Source organism: Giraffa tippelskirchi, chromosome 10 (assembly GCF_054371585.1).
Source record: "Giraffa tippelskirchi isolate mGirTip1 chromosome 10, T2T-mGirTip1v1.2.pri, whole genome shotgun sequence".
Taxonomy (NCBI): Eukaryota; Metazoa; Chordata; class Mammalia; order Artiodactyla; family Giraffidae; genus Giraffa; species Giraffa tippelskirchi.
This window is the reverse complement of record NC_137284.1, coordinates 61647317-61664704: the sequence shown is the minus strand read 5'-3', so window position 1 is coordinate 61664704 and position 17388 is coordinate 61647317. Positions and strand designations below refer to the sequence as shown.

General features: G+C 35.9%; 1 long non-coding RNA gene across 1 annotated transcript in view; it reads right to left on the bottom strand.

Annotated features, from left to right (window-relative positions):
* LOC145522681 (uncharacterized) overlaps window positions 1-17388 on the bottom strand; it is a 275846-nt gene that overhangs the window by 252257 nt on the left and 6201 nt on the right. The window contains exon 3 of the long non-coding RNA XR_014066094.1: window positions 13800-13910. This is a non-coding gene — a long non-coding RNA (uncharacterized LOC145522681). The remainder of the gene's footprint in view (window positions 1-13799; window positions 13911-17388) is intronic.

The following is a 17388-nucleotide window of genomic DNA, read 5'->3' as shown; positions in this document are numbered from 1 at the left end:
ACATTTTTACGGATGTGTAAGAGCCATGTAATTCATATTTTCCACCTTGTAGTAACCCATGTCTCCTTGCTCAACTTACTTCACATTACTCATTTTGTATTCTTGTACATATAGCCACTGACCCCTTTCGTAGCCCAGGTGCTCCAAAAAGTTTTCCCAAAGATCACAAAGTAGAAAGTGGCTAAGTTCAAAATCAAACACAAGTTTCTCTGACTCCAGAGCTCTTCCTTTACTTATTTGTTGGAAGTGAATGAAGGAAGCCCTATTTTGCTTTCTTATTAGGAGTGTTGTGGGGAAAAAAACCAAAGAATGATTGCAACTTGTTTTACAAAGTAAAATATGCTAGTGAAGAACTGAGAGTATCGACCTATTCCTAGGAATAGGGCACATGATGAACTTTAAGATTCCTTAAACCAGTTTTTCCGTTGTGTAAATCCTCCTCCTGTCACTGCCTTATATATGCAATGTCATCTCTTATGTATTGTAATCTGTGCAGCTAGTTCTAATTCTACTGCTACTCAGTTAAATTGTGTTTAAAATGGAAGCCAATAATTTTTAATGAAGAGATCACTCTCTATAATCAAATAATATTTCAAAAGAGCATGTAACCTGACAAACACTACCTCAGCCAGGGTGATCAAGGTCAACATTAATGGTGACAAATTATGTTGATAGCACCTTTGATGTCATGGGATGAAAATGGCACTTTATCACTGTGGTCTTGCTCTTAAAGATGCTAATCCTAGTCTAATTATGAGAAAAACATCAAAAAAAAAAAATCTCAAAAAGAGGGACATTCTTAAAATACTAACATAAATATAGATATAGCCAAAACCAAAAAGCTAAGCACTCCTCAAAACTATCAAGATCATCAAAAACTTAGAAAGTCTAAGTAAGTAATTGTCCCTGCCAAAGAGGAATCTAAGGAGACATGATGACTAAATACAACATCATATCCTGGACGGGATCCTGGAACAGAAGAAGGATAGTAGGTAAGAACTAAGGAAATCTCAATAAAGTATGGACTTTAGTTAGCAATAATGTATTGATAAGGGTTCATTAATTATGACAACTATACCATACTAACGTAAGATGTTAATGATAGGGGAAACTAGGTATGGGGTATATGAGACTCTCCATAGTATCCTCATAATTTTTCTAAAAATTTAAAATTGTTCTAAAAAAAGTTTACTTAAAACTAAAACAAAAGAGCATGTATGTAGGTTCTTGCTTTGTACAAATTCCTTAAAATGTGTATTCTCCTTCTCTTGTTCTCATGTTTTTTTAAAAATTCTAAGAAAATAGAAAGAATAGCATCTTTTTAATTCATAGGAAATAAGTTTATCATGGAAGTGTAATAAATTAGACTATTCCCATCCTTCTATCATGAACAGATATTAAGAAATTCAGGGCTATTTTTCTTTAACTTTATTGTTAATTAATTATGATTCTAAAATATCATTTTTCCATTTGTAAAACAGATAAAATTCTGCCATATGGGAGGCTTATGAAATTTAGTGAGATGAAATAAACAGATAGTGCATGAAAAGAATTACTTTAAGCACTGAAACATACACATTACCATACGTAAAATAAACAGCTAATGGGAAGTTGCCATATATGATGCAGGGATCTCAACCTAGTGCTCTGTGACAATCTAGAGGGGTGGGATGGGTAAGAGGTGGGAAGGAGGCTCAAGAAGGAGGGGACAAATATATACTTATGGCTGATTCACATAGTTGCATGGCAGAAACCAACACAACACTGTAAAGCAATTATCCTCCAATTAAAAAAAAATAATTACTTTAGCACATTCTAATACCAGAGCTTTTAAAAATAATCAGTTTTCATCCATTTCTACAGCTGACCAGAAGATTTTACTTTGCTGTCAGCAAAGAAGCCTATAATGATTTTATTCCTTTGTTGGATTTTCTTCACACAAATGAGCATGCACTTACATTTTGCTTAAACACCAGGACATGCTGACACAAGAATTGCATAGACAATCCACACCTCGGCTCCTGCACAGTTTTTAAAATCCAGGACACAGTGTAACCCAGCAAGGCACTGTTTCATGAATCAGCCCCTTGATGCGAGGAAAAAGTCCTTGGCAACCTGGCTGTGCTGTTCTAAGGTAAGAGAAGTGATTGCCTAGGGAGAAGATATCAAGGCCACCACGTGTACAGACTTACTCTGCCCAGGAAATGGGGAATTTTGCTTTGCTTAAAATCAGCCCTAGAATTCAGAATTAAGGTAACTACAACTTACTTTTCTAATATCCTAAAAATGCATGCTTTTCATAAGACCCTAGGTGCTAGCTTTCATATTTGTGCTTGCTTTGCCTCTGCTCACCATCCCTGTGCCCTTGAAGTTAATACACCATTGCTTGATCTCATCAGATAATATGAGGTAGAGTGAGGCAATCAGCTGTTCAATTCAGTCACAGGTATGAGTGCGGAAACAACCCCATGTGTAATCAGAAGTCACAAGACAGTAAGGGCAACTGCAGGTTCTGAAAGGAGACCTGATTGGGTCTATGCCAGAAACTAGGCAGCCTAGTTTCTGGGGTGGGGTATTGTCATCAATTCTATGCTGTCTGTTGTTCTTAAGGTTTCTGCTATCAGTGCCTGATTCAAGAGAATCTCACCTGGTGGGACCAACCAACAAATTACCTCCAGTCTCTGGCCCAAGGTAATTTGCAAGTGCACCTTTTGGTCCCTCACGTAGGCCTGTGGAGCTCATGCTGATAAAGACTCATGACTCATGGTAGCTACTGACAAGAATTTTATGGAAAATAAATTCACCCAGTTTTGTGGCTTGAGTTTTAGTATTACATGACTTGAAAGTTACAGTCCAGAATTCTATAGCCTGCGTTTCTTTCCTCTTTAATACTGTTCTTACCCAGCTTTCCCTAAAGACGCCTCTCTCTTCTCATCTCCAAGACTGTCTGTGAGTGAATCATGAACTCTCTTGTACTTTTTTGTGAACTGTATAGACAATGGACACCATTTCTGATTTAAAAGTTTAGACTAAATACTACAGGAATGACATCAGAAAAGAATGTAATAAGCATGGAGAAAGTTATAAAAGCTAATAAATTATATCAAATTCTTCCAGTCAAAGTCCCTTTGGCTATGATGACATCATTTGGCTTTCAGTTCTTATTTGTAAGAATCAAATTCAGAAGAAATAAGGAAAAGTGTTGACTGAGTTCCTATTTGTGGGTAATGGTTATTTTTCAGGAATTCTCATATGTATGCTACCAAACTCAGTGGCCATTTTCACAACACAGGAATCAACTCCTATGAACATATTGGGATACTCACATCCCTTCCCAGAATTTTCTGAATACTAAGGAGTTATTCAATCAATATACAGAACAAAGAAGAATTTGACTTCAAATTTTATTTTTATCATTTGACTAATAAGAGCAACTAACCAGAATTTTATTAAATATAAATGTGATTCTGAAACAAATGCACAAGACTACATGGCTTGGTTTCTAATTTCATTACCATGTCTCTGCTCAGCAATGTTATGTGGACTCAAAGCTGGCCTAGGATTTTCTTCTTCACTTAGTCCTTAGATTCAGAATGCCATTTAACAGAGGCTTATGCTCCATAAAGTCACCAGATAATGCAAAACATTTACACTAAGAAAGTTTATTTTTTTCCTCTAGATATGGAACTCATGAACTAAGGACAATCTTGGGTTTAATGACCATGGAATCAGGGAACACAGCAAAGAGAATGTTTTGAAGCTGAGACAGCTTGCTGAAACTTCCTCTTGCAATTGTGACATGACAGTTACATCTGCCCAGGAGCCTAAACAATCCCACCAATGGTCCAGGAGTTCTTGGTTTAAGGATATACCAAAAAAGTCTTACTTTACAATTTTCATTTTTCCAGATGCCTTATGAACCCACATCTTTTGAATTCTACATTTTCAATCCCACTGCAACTCTCTTTATAACATCTGGGTAATGTGTTTTACATTCCATTTACCTGACTTCCTATGGGAAGGGAAGGAAGTATCTATGTATATTCATTTCTGTTAGTCCACAATAGGACTCACTTTTTTTTCCCCCATCTACTTTCTAGCTTATTTTGGCCTGTTTTGTAGATTCAGTTACTTTAATAGCATATAAGAGTAACTTACCACGTTTCAAATTTGTATTTATATCATCAGTTGAATGGGTGTTATAAAGACAAATGAGCAAAATGGTGTTATAAAACCACAAAGAACCAGCATCTAGGATAAGCATTGCTTTGGTCCTCATTCTATATGTGTGGATGGGAGAATCAATATAGGATAATTATACTCTCCTTAGTACTTTAATATATAACAATAAGTGAGGGTGTGGAGTTGAATAAACCTATCTTGTGTTCAGTCATTATTGACATGAGGTTTTAATTCAGAAGACATTTGTTTTGTTCTAAACACAGTGTTTACAAAGCTTTGATAGATTGGCAGGAAAGCACCCAGAGAGGAAAAATTGTATTATAATATTAATAAATATATTGGAATAAACATAGCCTCTGAAGTATTTTTACCTAAATTTTAAAATGCTCCTAGAATCAAGAAATGGTGCTGGGATAATTGCATATACATGTTTTTAAAAGAGAATGAAGTTGGAGCCTTATTTTATAGCAGATACAAAAATTAACTCAAAATGGATCATAGACCTAAATTTTCATGACCTTGGATTAAACAATGGTTTCTAGATGGTACTCAAAAGCACAAGAGATAAAAGGAAAGAAAAAGATAAATTGGATTTCATTAAGATTAAAACCTTTTTAATGGTAACTATATGAGATGATATGCTAATAAGCTTAACTGTGGTAATCATGTCACAATGTGTATATATATATTAAATCATCACTTTGTGCACCTTAAACATATACAGCTTTTATATTAAAACTTACAAATAAGGAAGATTTAAAACTTTTGGCTTCAGTGGAATCATCAAGAAAATGAAAAGACAATCCACAGAATGGGAGAAATTGCAGATCATATGTTTGATAAGTGACTTTTCTCAGAGTATAGAAAGAACTCATAACAATTAAAAAAACAACTTGAAAAACCTTTTGGCAAAGTTCAACATCCATTTATGATAAAAAAAAAAAATCTCCAGAAAGTGGGCATAGAGGAAATATATCTCAATATAACAAAGGCTATATATGAGAAATCTACAGCTAACATTATACTCAGTGTATTAGAGGAACATTTCCTCCAAGATCCACTCTTGCCATTTTTATTCAACATAGTTTTGAAAGTCCTAGCCATGGCAATCAGAGAAGAAAAAGAAATAAATGGAGTCCAAATTGGAAAAGAAGTAAAACTGTCAATGTTTTCAGATGACATTATATTATATATAGACAATCCTAATGAGGCTAAAAGAAAACTACTAGAGCTCATCAATGCATTTGGTTAAGTTTCAGGATACAAAATTAATACACAGAAATCTGTTGCACTACTATACATTAACAACAAAAGATCAGAAAGAGAAATTAAAGAAACAATCTCATTTACCATCACATCAAAAAGAATAAATTATCTAGGAATAAACCTACCTAAAGAGACAAAAGACTTGTATTCTGAAAACTATAAGATGCTGATGAAAGAAATCAAAGACTACACAAATGGATGGTAAGGTATACCATGTTCTTAGATTGGAAGAACAAATATTGTCAAGATGACTATACAGCCCAAGGCAATCTACAGGTTCAATGCAATTCCTGTCAAATTACCAATTGGCATTTTTCATAGAACTAGAAGAAAAAAAATCTTAAAATTTGTATGGAGACACAAAAGACCCCAAATAGTCAAAGCAATCTTGAGAAAGAAAAACGAAGTTGGAAGAATCAGATTCCCTGACTTCAGACTATACTACAGAGCTACAGTCATCAAAACTGTATGATACCATCATACAAGGAGAAATATAGATCAATGGAACAGATTTGAAAGCCCAGAGATAAAACCACCCACCTACGGTCATCTAATCTATGACAAAGGAGGCAAGTATGTACAATGGAGAAAAGAGAGTCTCTTCAGTAGGTGGTCCTGGGCAGGGAACTCTATGCAAATATTATGTGGCAGCCTGGATGGAAGGGGAATTTTAGGGGGAGAATAGATATATGTATATGTATGGCTGAGTCCTTTTGCTGTGTACCTGAAGTTATCACAGCATTGTTAATTGGCTATACTTCAATATGAAATAAAATGTTAAGAAAAAAAAAGTGATGCTGGGGATTTCCTTGTAAGTCCAGTGGTTAAGACTCTCTTTTTCCAATGCAGGGAGTATGAGTTTAATCTCTGGTCAGGGAACTAAGATCCCACATGCTGCAGTGCAGCCAAAAAAAAAAAAAAAGTGGCGCTGGGAAAATGAGACAACTACATGTAAAAGAATGAAATCACAACACTCTCTAATACTGACCCCAAAAATAAACTCGAAATGGATTACAGACCTATGTAAGGCTGGACACTGTTTGACATAAATCACTGCAAGACCTTTTTCAAACAGTCTCCTAGAGTAAGGGAAATAAAAACAAAAATAAACAAATGGGACCTAATTAAACTCAAAATCTCTTGAAGAGCCAAGGAAACCATAGATAAAACAAAAAGACAACCCACAGAATAGGAGAAATATTTGCAAATGATGCGACCAGTAAGGGATTAGTCTCCAAAATTTACAAACAGTTCATGAGGCTCAATATCAAAAATCAAACAACCCAATCAAAAAATAGGCAGAAGATCTAAATAAACATTTATCCAAAGAAGACATACAGATAGCCAAGAGGCACATGAAGAGATGCTTAACACTGCTAATTATTAGAGTAATGTAAATCAAAACTACAATGAGATATTACCTCATACCAGTTGAAATGACCATCATCAAAATATCTACAAACAGTAAATGCTGGAGAGAGTGTCGAGAAGAGAACCCTCTTACACTGTTGGTGAGAAGATAAATTGGTACAGCCACTAATTTGGAGAATAGTATGGAGATTCCTTAAAAAACTAAAAATAGACCTACCATATGATCCACTAATTCCACTCCTGCGCATACATCCAGAGAAAAATGAGGTTTGAAAGAATACATGCACCTCAATGTTCATTGTAGCACTGTTTACAAAAACCAAGACATGGAAGCAACCTAAATGTCCATCAACAGATGAATGGATAAAGAAGATGTGGTACATATATACAACAGAATATTACTCAGCCATTAAAAAGCATGAAATAATGACATTTGCAGCAACATGGGTGAACCTGGAGATAATCATAAGTGAAGTAAGTCAGAAAGAAAAAACAAATATCATATGATAATGCTTATATGAAGAATTTTTAAAAATGATACAAATGAACTTATTTACAAAACAGAAACCGACTCACAAACTTAGAGAACAATCTTATGGTTACCAGTAGAGAAGAATGGTGGGGGATAGATTGGGAGTTTGGGATTGACATGTACACACTACTCTATTTAAGATAGATAACCAACAAGAACTGACTCCATAGCACAGAAAAATCTGCTCAATATTCTATAAAAACCTAAATGGGAAAAGCATTTGAAAAAGAATAGATATGTATAACTGAATCACTCTGCTATACACATGAAACTAACATAATATTCTTTTTATTTTAATTTATTTTTTTTGAAGGATAATTGCTTTACAGAATTTTGTTGTTTTCTGTCAAACCTCAACATGAATCAGCCATACGTATACATATATCCCCTCCCTTCTGAACCTCTCTCCCATCTCCCTCCCCATCCCACCCCTCTAGGTTGATACAGAGCCCCTGTTTGAGTTTCCTGAGCCATACAGCAAATTCCTGTTGGCTATCTATTTTACATATGGTAATGTAAGTCAAACTAACATAATATTCTTAATCAACTGTGCTCCAATATAAAATTTTAAAAAAACTTACTGACCAATAAATGTCTAATCTGAAAAGCTAAAAAAAAAGATAACTCAATTTTAAAATGGAGAAAGGATTTGAATAGACATTTCTCCAAAGAAGATATCCATATGTCCAATAAGCATTTGAACAAGTGACCATTATTAATCATTAGGGAAATGCAAATCAAAACCATAATGAGATACTACATCAAAATCATGAGAATGACTATAATCAAAATGACAATGACAAGTGCTGCCAAGATTGTGAATAAACTGGAACCCTCAAACATTGCTGATGGGAATGTAAAATGGCACTGCACTTTAGAAACAGTTTGATAGTTCCTCAAAAAGTTAAATAGTTATTACATGAGTCAGCAAATCCACCCCTACAGAATCCACTCCTAGTTATATCCTAAGAGAAATGGAAACATAAATCCACATAAATTCATAACACCCAAAAAGTGAAAACAACCCAAATGAGCATCAACTGATGAATGGATAAACACAATGTGTTGTGCTCAAGCAATGTTATATTTTTGACCATAAAACAGTAGAAAGTATTGATACATGTTATAATATGCATGAACATTGAAAATGTTATGCTAAGGGAAAGAAGTCAGACCAAAAACCATACACTGTATGACTCCATTTGTATGAAAAGTCTAAAATAGGCAAATCTATAGAGAAAGTAGATTAGTGGTTGCCAGGGCCTGGTGGAAGGTGAAATGGGAGTCACTGCTAACGGGTATTGGGTTTCTTTTTGGAGTGATGCAAATGTTCTGGAATTAGTGATGACAGTTGCAAAACTGTGACTATACTAAAAACTTGTGAACTGTACACTTTAAAATGGTAACCTTTATGGTATGAGGTAGGTATGTGAAGTCCCCACACTTTAAGGTAAAGAAACTATGGTTAAAAAAGGTTGAGAACTTTAAGCCTGATTAAACCCATAGGTCTCAAAATGTGGTCTGCAAATCACCAGCATCAGCATCACCTGGCAACTTGTTAGTGATGCACATTCTTAGGTTACATGCCAGGTCAAATGAGTCAGAACCTCCGGAGGCTGGGTTCAGGACTTTGTGTTTTAACAAGCCCTGCAGGTGATTCTCGGAGAAGGCAATGGCACCCCACTCCAGTACTCTTGCCTGGAAAATCCCATGGATGGAGGAGCCTGGTAGGCCACAGTCCATGGGGTCGCGAAGAGTCGGACACGACTGAAGCGATACAGCAGCAGGTGATTCTGATGAACACTCAGGTTTGAAAGCCACTGTGTTAGTTACAATTTTAAGGCCTCATTGCTCTTCCACTCACTAGATTTGTAAACTTTGGCAAGTTTCTTGACCTTTCTGTGCCTCAAATTATTCATCTGGAGAAATGTTTCCTTACAAAGTTATTATGAGGATAAAATATTTAAATACAAGTAATGTGCTTGGAAGACAGCTTGCCACTTAATGAGTACTCAATAAGAATCAGCTATTATTCTATCAATCAAATGCAGATCCCCTAATTTGGTGGAAATGAGCCACATATATGTTTAAATTTTCTAGCAGCCACATAAAAAGGTAAAAACAAACGAATAATAATATAATTATTTCACCCAATGTATTAAAAATATTAGCATTTCAACAAGCAATCCATGTAAAAAATGTTTAAGATAGTTTACATTCTCTTTTCCAAACAGAGTCAACAAAATCCAGTGTATTTTATACTCAGAGCACTTTCCGATACAGACTAGCCTCATTTCAATTGCTCAATAGTCACCTGTGGTTGGCGACAATCATACTGGACAATACCACTCTGACACAAATGCTGATCTGTTTACCCTCTCTAAAGTTCCTGTGCCTTCAACACATAGTCTCTGCCTGAGGATTTTCAAGGAACAGATGGCCAGATGGGGACAGGTCAAGAAGCATCTTTTCCTGACCATGATTCATCTTCACAGGTGATGCTGGGTTGCAGATAAGCCTTCAACACATGCTTTTTGCCCAAAGATGGGAACAATAAAGGACAGAAATGGTAGAGACCTCGTAGAAGTAGAAGAGATCAAGAAGAGACGGAAAGAATACACAGAAGAACTGTTCAAAAAAGACCTTAATGAACCAGATAACTACAATGGTGTGGTCAGTCACCCAGAGCCAGACATTCTGGAGTGTGAAGTCAAGCGGGCCTTAAAAAGCACTGCTGTCAACAAAGCTAGTGGATGTGTTGGAATTCCAGGAGAGCTATTCAAAACCCTAAAAAATGGCGTTATCACAGTGTTGCACTCAATATGTCAGCAAATCTGGAAGACCCAGCTGTGGCCACTTGACTGAAAAAGGTCAATCCTCATCCCAATTTCCAAGAAGAGTAATACTAAAGAACATTCAATACATCAGACAAGTGCACTCATCTCCTATGCTAGTAAGATCACGCTTAAAAGATTCCAGGCTAGGCATCAGCATTACGTGAACCAAGAACTTCCAGATGTCCAAGCTGGGTTTAGAAAAGGCAGAGGAACCAGAGATCAAATTGCCAACATTTGCTGGATCATAGAGACAGCAAGAGAATTCCAGAAAAACATCTATCTCTGTTTCATAGACTACACTAAAGCCTTTGACTATGTGGATCATAACAAACTGTGGAAAGCTCTTAAAGAGATGGGAATAACAGACCATCTTACCGGTCTCCTGAGAAACCTGTATGTGGGTCAAGAAGCAACAGTTAGAACCCTGTATGGAACAACTGATTGGCTCAGGATTGAAAATGATCATGACAGGGTTGTCTGTTGTCACCCTGTTTATTTAACCTATATGCTGAGCACATCATGAGAAATGCTGGGCTGGATGAGTTACAAGCTGGAATCAAGACAGGTGGGAGAAATCAACAACCTCAGATATGTGGAAGATACCACTCTAATGGCAGAAAGCAAAGAGGAAATAAAGAACCTCCTGATGAGGGTGAAAGAGGAGAGTGAAAAAGCGGGCTTGAAACCAAATATTAAAAAAAAAAACTAAGATCATGGCATCCAGCCCCGTTACTTCATGGCAAATAGAAGGGAAAAAGGTGGAAGCAGTGACAGCTTTCCTCTTCTTGAACTCTAAAATCACTGTGGATGGTGATTACAGCCATAAAATCAGAAGATGATTCCTTCTTGGCAGGAAAGCTATGACAAACTTAGACAGTGTGTTGAAAAGCACAGACATTACTCTGCCTACAAAGGTCTGTAGAGTCAAGACTATGGTCTTCCCAGCGGTCATGTACAGTTGTGAGAACTGGACCGTAAAGAAGACAGAAAGCCAAAGAATCAAGGATTTCAAACTGTGGTGCTGGAGAAGACTCCTAAGAGTCCCTTGGACAGCAAGGAGATCAAACCCGTCAATCTTAAAGGGAATCAAGTCTGAATACTCATTGGAAGGACTGATGTGAAGTTGAAGCTCCAGGATTTTGGTCACCTGATGCAAACAGCTGACTAATTGAAAAAGTCCCTGATGCTGGGAAAGATTGAGGGCAGAAGGAGAAGAGGGTGTCAGAGGATGAAATGGCTGGATGGCATCACTGATGCAATGGATCTGAACTTCGGAAAATTTCACGACATGGAGAGGGACAGGGAGGCCTGGCAAGCTGCAGTCCATGGCATCCCAAAGAGTTAGACACAACTGGGTGACTCAACAACAACAACAACAACAACAACAAGTTCTCAACTACATATTATTATACAAGAATGATCATGTAAACTGCCTGAGGAGAATCTTAATAGAGTGGCAGATTACAGGTTATTTGCTGTGGTATTCACAGGGTCTAAAAAACTTGCCTGGCACAGAGCAGGCACTCAACACATTTTTTTTTTAACTAATAAGTGAACAATGCTTTGATAACTTAACCTTTTAATTTTATTACCAGTTTTTCAAATATCTGAAAACATCTAATAATTTCTTTAATATTGCCCTTACTTCTCACAAAGCAGATCCATTTTTGTCTTCTAAATTGATTTTTAAGCTCTTCCTTAGTTTTAAATATTTATCAAGCCCCTAGTAAACATCAGGTTTCTTAGAGTATGAGCCCATAACAATTGCTGATATTAGGAGTTTATTGTCCATGACAGAATACATATTTCATATATGTACAGACATCACACAAAAATTACAAACAAAATTTTGTTTGGACTTTTCTATTGCTGGCCTAAGAACAAATGGAAGCAAGGAAGCAAATATCTTAAGAGTTTCAATATTGATGAGCATTCCTTATTCTTAATATAATCTAGGACATATTTACACATTAAGGGCCCACAACACTGGATAATGCTGACGTTATTAAAACGTATAGACTGAAGGAGCATGCAGAAACACTGTTTGATGTTGGGGTGGAGTGGTTTCCCAGGGAGACTGGTACCTGCTTTGAATTAGTTTCTTCTCTGAGTTCCTAGGATTCCTGAAGCAAGATGGTGTGTGAAGTTTACTCAGAGTAAAATATGAGGTCCTAAAAACAACCTATAAGGCCTCCCAGACCTCTCTGTAGTAATATTCCTTAAGCTCACTCCCCTGCAGCCACACTGGCTTCCTTCCTGCTACTCAGACACATCAAGTTTGCTTCAACCTTCCTCCTGTGCTTTAGGTTCCCTTGGACTGTATTGCTCTTCCCCCAGTATCCACTTGGCTACCTCCTTTTCTTCAAGTCTTGTTCCCATGTATTTCCTCCACAAGTTCTACCTGAATTTACACATTAAATACAGTAAGCTGCCTGGATTCCACCTCTGCCGCTCATTTTCCTTACCCTACATTTCATCCCCCTTAGCACCTATTAACCTTTAATTTATATCATACTACGTTGGTTCATTGTTCCCCACACTACTATGTATTAATAAAAGCCACAGGGGCAGAGATCTCGGGGTTTTTTGTTGTTGTTGTTCACTGATGTACCCTATCCTAGAGCAGTGGCTAGCCTATAGTAAGGGCTCATATCCTTGTAGAATGAATAAATGAATTAATTCACTCATAGACCAGGCTCTTTAATAGATATCCTTTTCAATTTTTGAGACTGCTCTAGCATTAAGATCTGCTGGGAGGTTTTGTGAGTCTGTCTGAAAAGTTGAACTCTCCCAACCTGTTGGCTGGGCTTGCTCACTGAAGGGTCCTGTCTCTGGAATTTTTTCTGTTGGGCAAATTGCCAGAGCCTGAATTTGTCCACCTTGGGATATGATGCAAGATTTAGGTGTTTTTTTTTCTCTTTTTGGATGGGCCTGTTTCAATTTTGACTGACTTTACTGTTTTGTCTGGGGCTTTATTCTTGTATTGAGTTTTATTTTTGTGTTGATCAAGCAATTTAGCAACTATTCTTCTCAGTGCTATGGAGTAGTAGAAATTAGAGATGGAAAAGAACTCACAGTTGATCCGTCTATCCCCCTTGCCATTGAAGTCTCACTTAACACAATACAATGTCCACGGCTTTGTTGAATGAGGTTTTAAATGTCCTCAGAGATTCCTTTGGGCGCCCACTCAACTAACCTAATACTCCTAACAATTAACAAAAATTCTCAATGTTTGTCTAAACTTTCCCTTTCATATTTTCACTTCATTTTTCTATTGGTAGTCCAAGGTAGCAAGCCCTTTCTCTTTGGGGAATTTTATACCTTTCAGAGAAGTGTAGACTTACATTTCTGCTCTGTTCCTTAGCCAATCTAATACATGTGTTCCTCCCTTAATCTTTTCATATTCTCTTTAATTGTATTTTTGCTTATTGAATTCCTTCAAACTCTTCATCTTAACTATTAGTATGTGTACTTTCAGTAGTCATCCATTGAACTACTGTAACATAATGCTTTTCCTTCCGAAACCTGAAGACAAAGCACTGCCATCTACCATGTGAAATTGCAAATATATACAATTCATTGCCATAATCAACTAGGGTGTATTTACTTACCAGAATATTAAATAATTCTGTGCAATGCTGTTCACTTGACTTTAAAATTTTGATGATAATTGTGTAGTATCAGATATCTCATTGAAGCCCTTTGAACTTTTGTCTTTATATCTGCAAAAGGAGAGAATATCTGCTTTTAGCCTCCTTTGCTATAATCTTATAATAGTAAATATATGACTATAGGACTAGAAAAATATCTTTCAGAGATAAAAAAAGCTTTCAGTTCCCAGCTTTCAGACATAATTACACAGGTTAAACTATTTTCAATACTATGAAGTTCAAATGGTACTCTTTTTTTTCATTTGTTGACAGTAATTTATGCTAGATCAATGTATCTCTAACTAATTCTACTAAAGCGAACATTTTTTAAATTGCCAAATGCCATGGACTGAGTTTTGTAAAATACAAAATCACAGATTGGGTGAAGTAGTAATGTCAACTGCTCTAAAATTTTCGAATTTACACTTTCTGTTTTTATCTTGTCTCAGATGGGCACTGGTCCCTGGACCTCATTTTGAGTAGCCTTGATGAACAATCATACTCCTTACATTTAGATTCTGATACTTTTCAACATAAATATGTCTCTTCTGATGGTTAACATAATACTTGCTTTTACTATTCAACTTGTCTGTTGCTTCCCTTCCAAGTCAACTTTTAAAAAATAGAAAAGTCAATTATTTCCCCCAAACATCCAGTTATGTGTTTTCCATTTATTTGTGTTCACTTTTTCAACATGTAGTAATCTTGAATTTATTTCATAAAATCAAATCTGAATGAAAAATACTTTTAAAAAAGAAAAAAGCAATTTCTTGGAGTTTATACCAGGTCAGTGAGTTATAGGATGGTCTCTTGGTCACAAATGCAAGCAGCTTCATTTTCTGGAACTCTCACTAGTCTCTAGCAGTCCTGACCAAGGCCACACTGATAGTGGGCAGAAATCCATCAATCCAGGAAAGATTAGAAAACACTCTCACTTATTTCACCCTGTCTGGCATTCTGCCATCAATCTGTACCTTTTGGATTTAAGACACAGATTATATGTCAGCAATAACCAGAGTAGCTATTACATAAGCTGGTTATGGGATGCCATGTGCTTTCAACCGGCATCTTTTACAGTTTGGGTATAACAAAAATTTAGTTTTAGCACTCTTTTCTGAAATAAACTTCTCTTACTTTTAGTGGGTTTTCATTACTTTTAGAGGGAATTAAATAAAAATATACTAAACTATCATTTCTCCAGGGAATTAAAAAAACAAACTTTATGGGAAAACATGAAATGTGGGGAAATATTAAATACAGTAAACTGCACAAATGTAATGCATAAGTTAGACTCTGAGCTTTTTATGATCTAAGAATCTATTCCAAGAAAAAGAAAATTGAAATTTGAAGATTTATGAGCTTGTTTGAAAAATAGCAAAAAATAAGTTCCAGCTGGTCTGAGAACACAGGAAAGGTACAACACAGCAACAGGGTAAATAACAGCAGAGGATGAGTGAGGCATTGGCAGTGGGGAACTTTAAATACAGGACATTTTACACTTCTTTTTAAAGGCATTTTTACAAAGGTAAGGAAAAAGTACACACACACACACATATTACATATCAATATCAGAAAAGTGTATTAAAACAATGTATCAGATGAAGTTTTCTTTACACAATTTTTCAAGAGCAAGCATATGGCTAATGTGGATTAATCACTAATGATTTAATAAAGTGAACAGATTATTAGCTCTTAAAGCTAGTTATTTTGTTTTCAAGTATTTCAATGTGCCAGATGTTTCATAAAAATAGTTTTCATTATTTAAAATGATTTATGAAGCTAGATGCCCAACTTTTATTTCTGTGTTAAAATTTAAGAGTTAAAAACCATTTAACAGACAAGCAGAATTTGCAGTTCAGTTAGCAGTCACTGAATGTGAAGAGTTCTTAAAATGCTCCTCTTCACAGCCATTCTCGTTCCCATAGAAACCAATGTGAGATCCAGGAAAACAAGGTAAGTTCTAAAATAATCACCATTATAAATACCCATTATATAAATGTAAATACAGGCAATTGAAATGATTTAGATGATTTTGAAATTGCATATCATTTCCCAAACCACAATGATTCCTTCAGAGTGGTTCTTGTCTGTCATATAAATACAGCATTTACAAAATTTTAAAAATTCTTATGATTTACTTGTGAGACCATAATTGCCTTTTCAAACAAGTCTTGGGCATGCAAATATCAATTTTTGAACATGCATTTTGGTGCAGGCTGGATCTTTTACTGGTCAGGCCTTTTCTTTATAGTAGATTAAGTACTTATCATTACCAGCATTTGAATTTTACATAACCATTTCTCTATTCATTATTAATTGTTCAACAATGAGATCTAGAGATTTTAGAGAGTTATTTTACAACTACGATTTTTCATGTTTTTATTTGTCCAAGAATTTTGTCATGATAAAAGATCCAATAAATCTTTTATTGGGATTGTAATTCTTCTCAAAGTCTAGAACCAATCATTGAGTATAGAGTACTCATAATATTAATGAAGATGAGAATGTGAGCTGTTCACAGAGATATACATCCCTCTAAGAAGAGCTAAGCCTCCTAGTGTTTAGGGAGCAAGAAAATTTCAGAGGAAAAGTCCCAACGATGAGAAGCAAACACTTAAATTTAGTATGGCTGTTGAAGGAGTTCTGGACATAACACCCTAAAATATGCTGCTTTGGCATATTGAGTTTGAGTTTGAAGGCCCATGACAAATGACAAGACAATGGAGAAGCTTTCTTTGAACTTTACCTGCCTAAAGACAAATCCTCCAAAAGGAATTCAACTGTCATAAATCTTCTCCCTAGGATTGACTCATCACCTGGGAAGACACTAGATGTCCAATTCAAATCCAGACAAATTGTCACAAACTATATCTCCCATCTATTCTTCAAGAGCCCATTTATCATTCTTAAAAATCATTTACTCTCCCCTAGGTTGCCTATGTCCCCCACTTTCCCCTATTATAATAAGACAGTATATAAGCTCTCAAATCTCAATGCTTTTTGAGGTGTTCCCTTTTTTTCCTGTGATGCCCCGCTGTGTGTTATAATAAAAAATAATAAATTTATCTTTAATGCTGTTAATCTGCCTGTCATAAATTTATTTTATAGACCCAGCTATTGAACCTAGGAGAATAGAGGGAATGTTTTTTTTCTCTCCTACAAAGTTAAAGACACCACAACAAGTTACGGACTAGTCACACAGTATTGATACCTGGATCATCTTCAGAAACTCAGATATTTTCCCTTACATTTCATTGAAACCCTTGATTCTTAAAAGGTGGTCCCCAAACCAGCAAAACCGACATTGCCTGTGAGCTTAAAATGTTAAAAATGTAGAAGCTCAGGCTCTAGGCAGACAAGATTAATATAGATCTGAACACACATTAGAGTTTAGAAACACAGCCAGTCCCAAGTAGTTGCTCCAGAAAAATTTAGTTTTGTTCTAGTGGACTGATGGAAGCTAAAGAAGCTACTGTCCAGGATGTAAATCTAAGAGGAGAAAGACCATGTCTGCAAGTGGCATCTGCACAGCATGTAGCTCAGAGCAGAA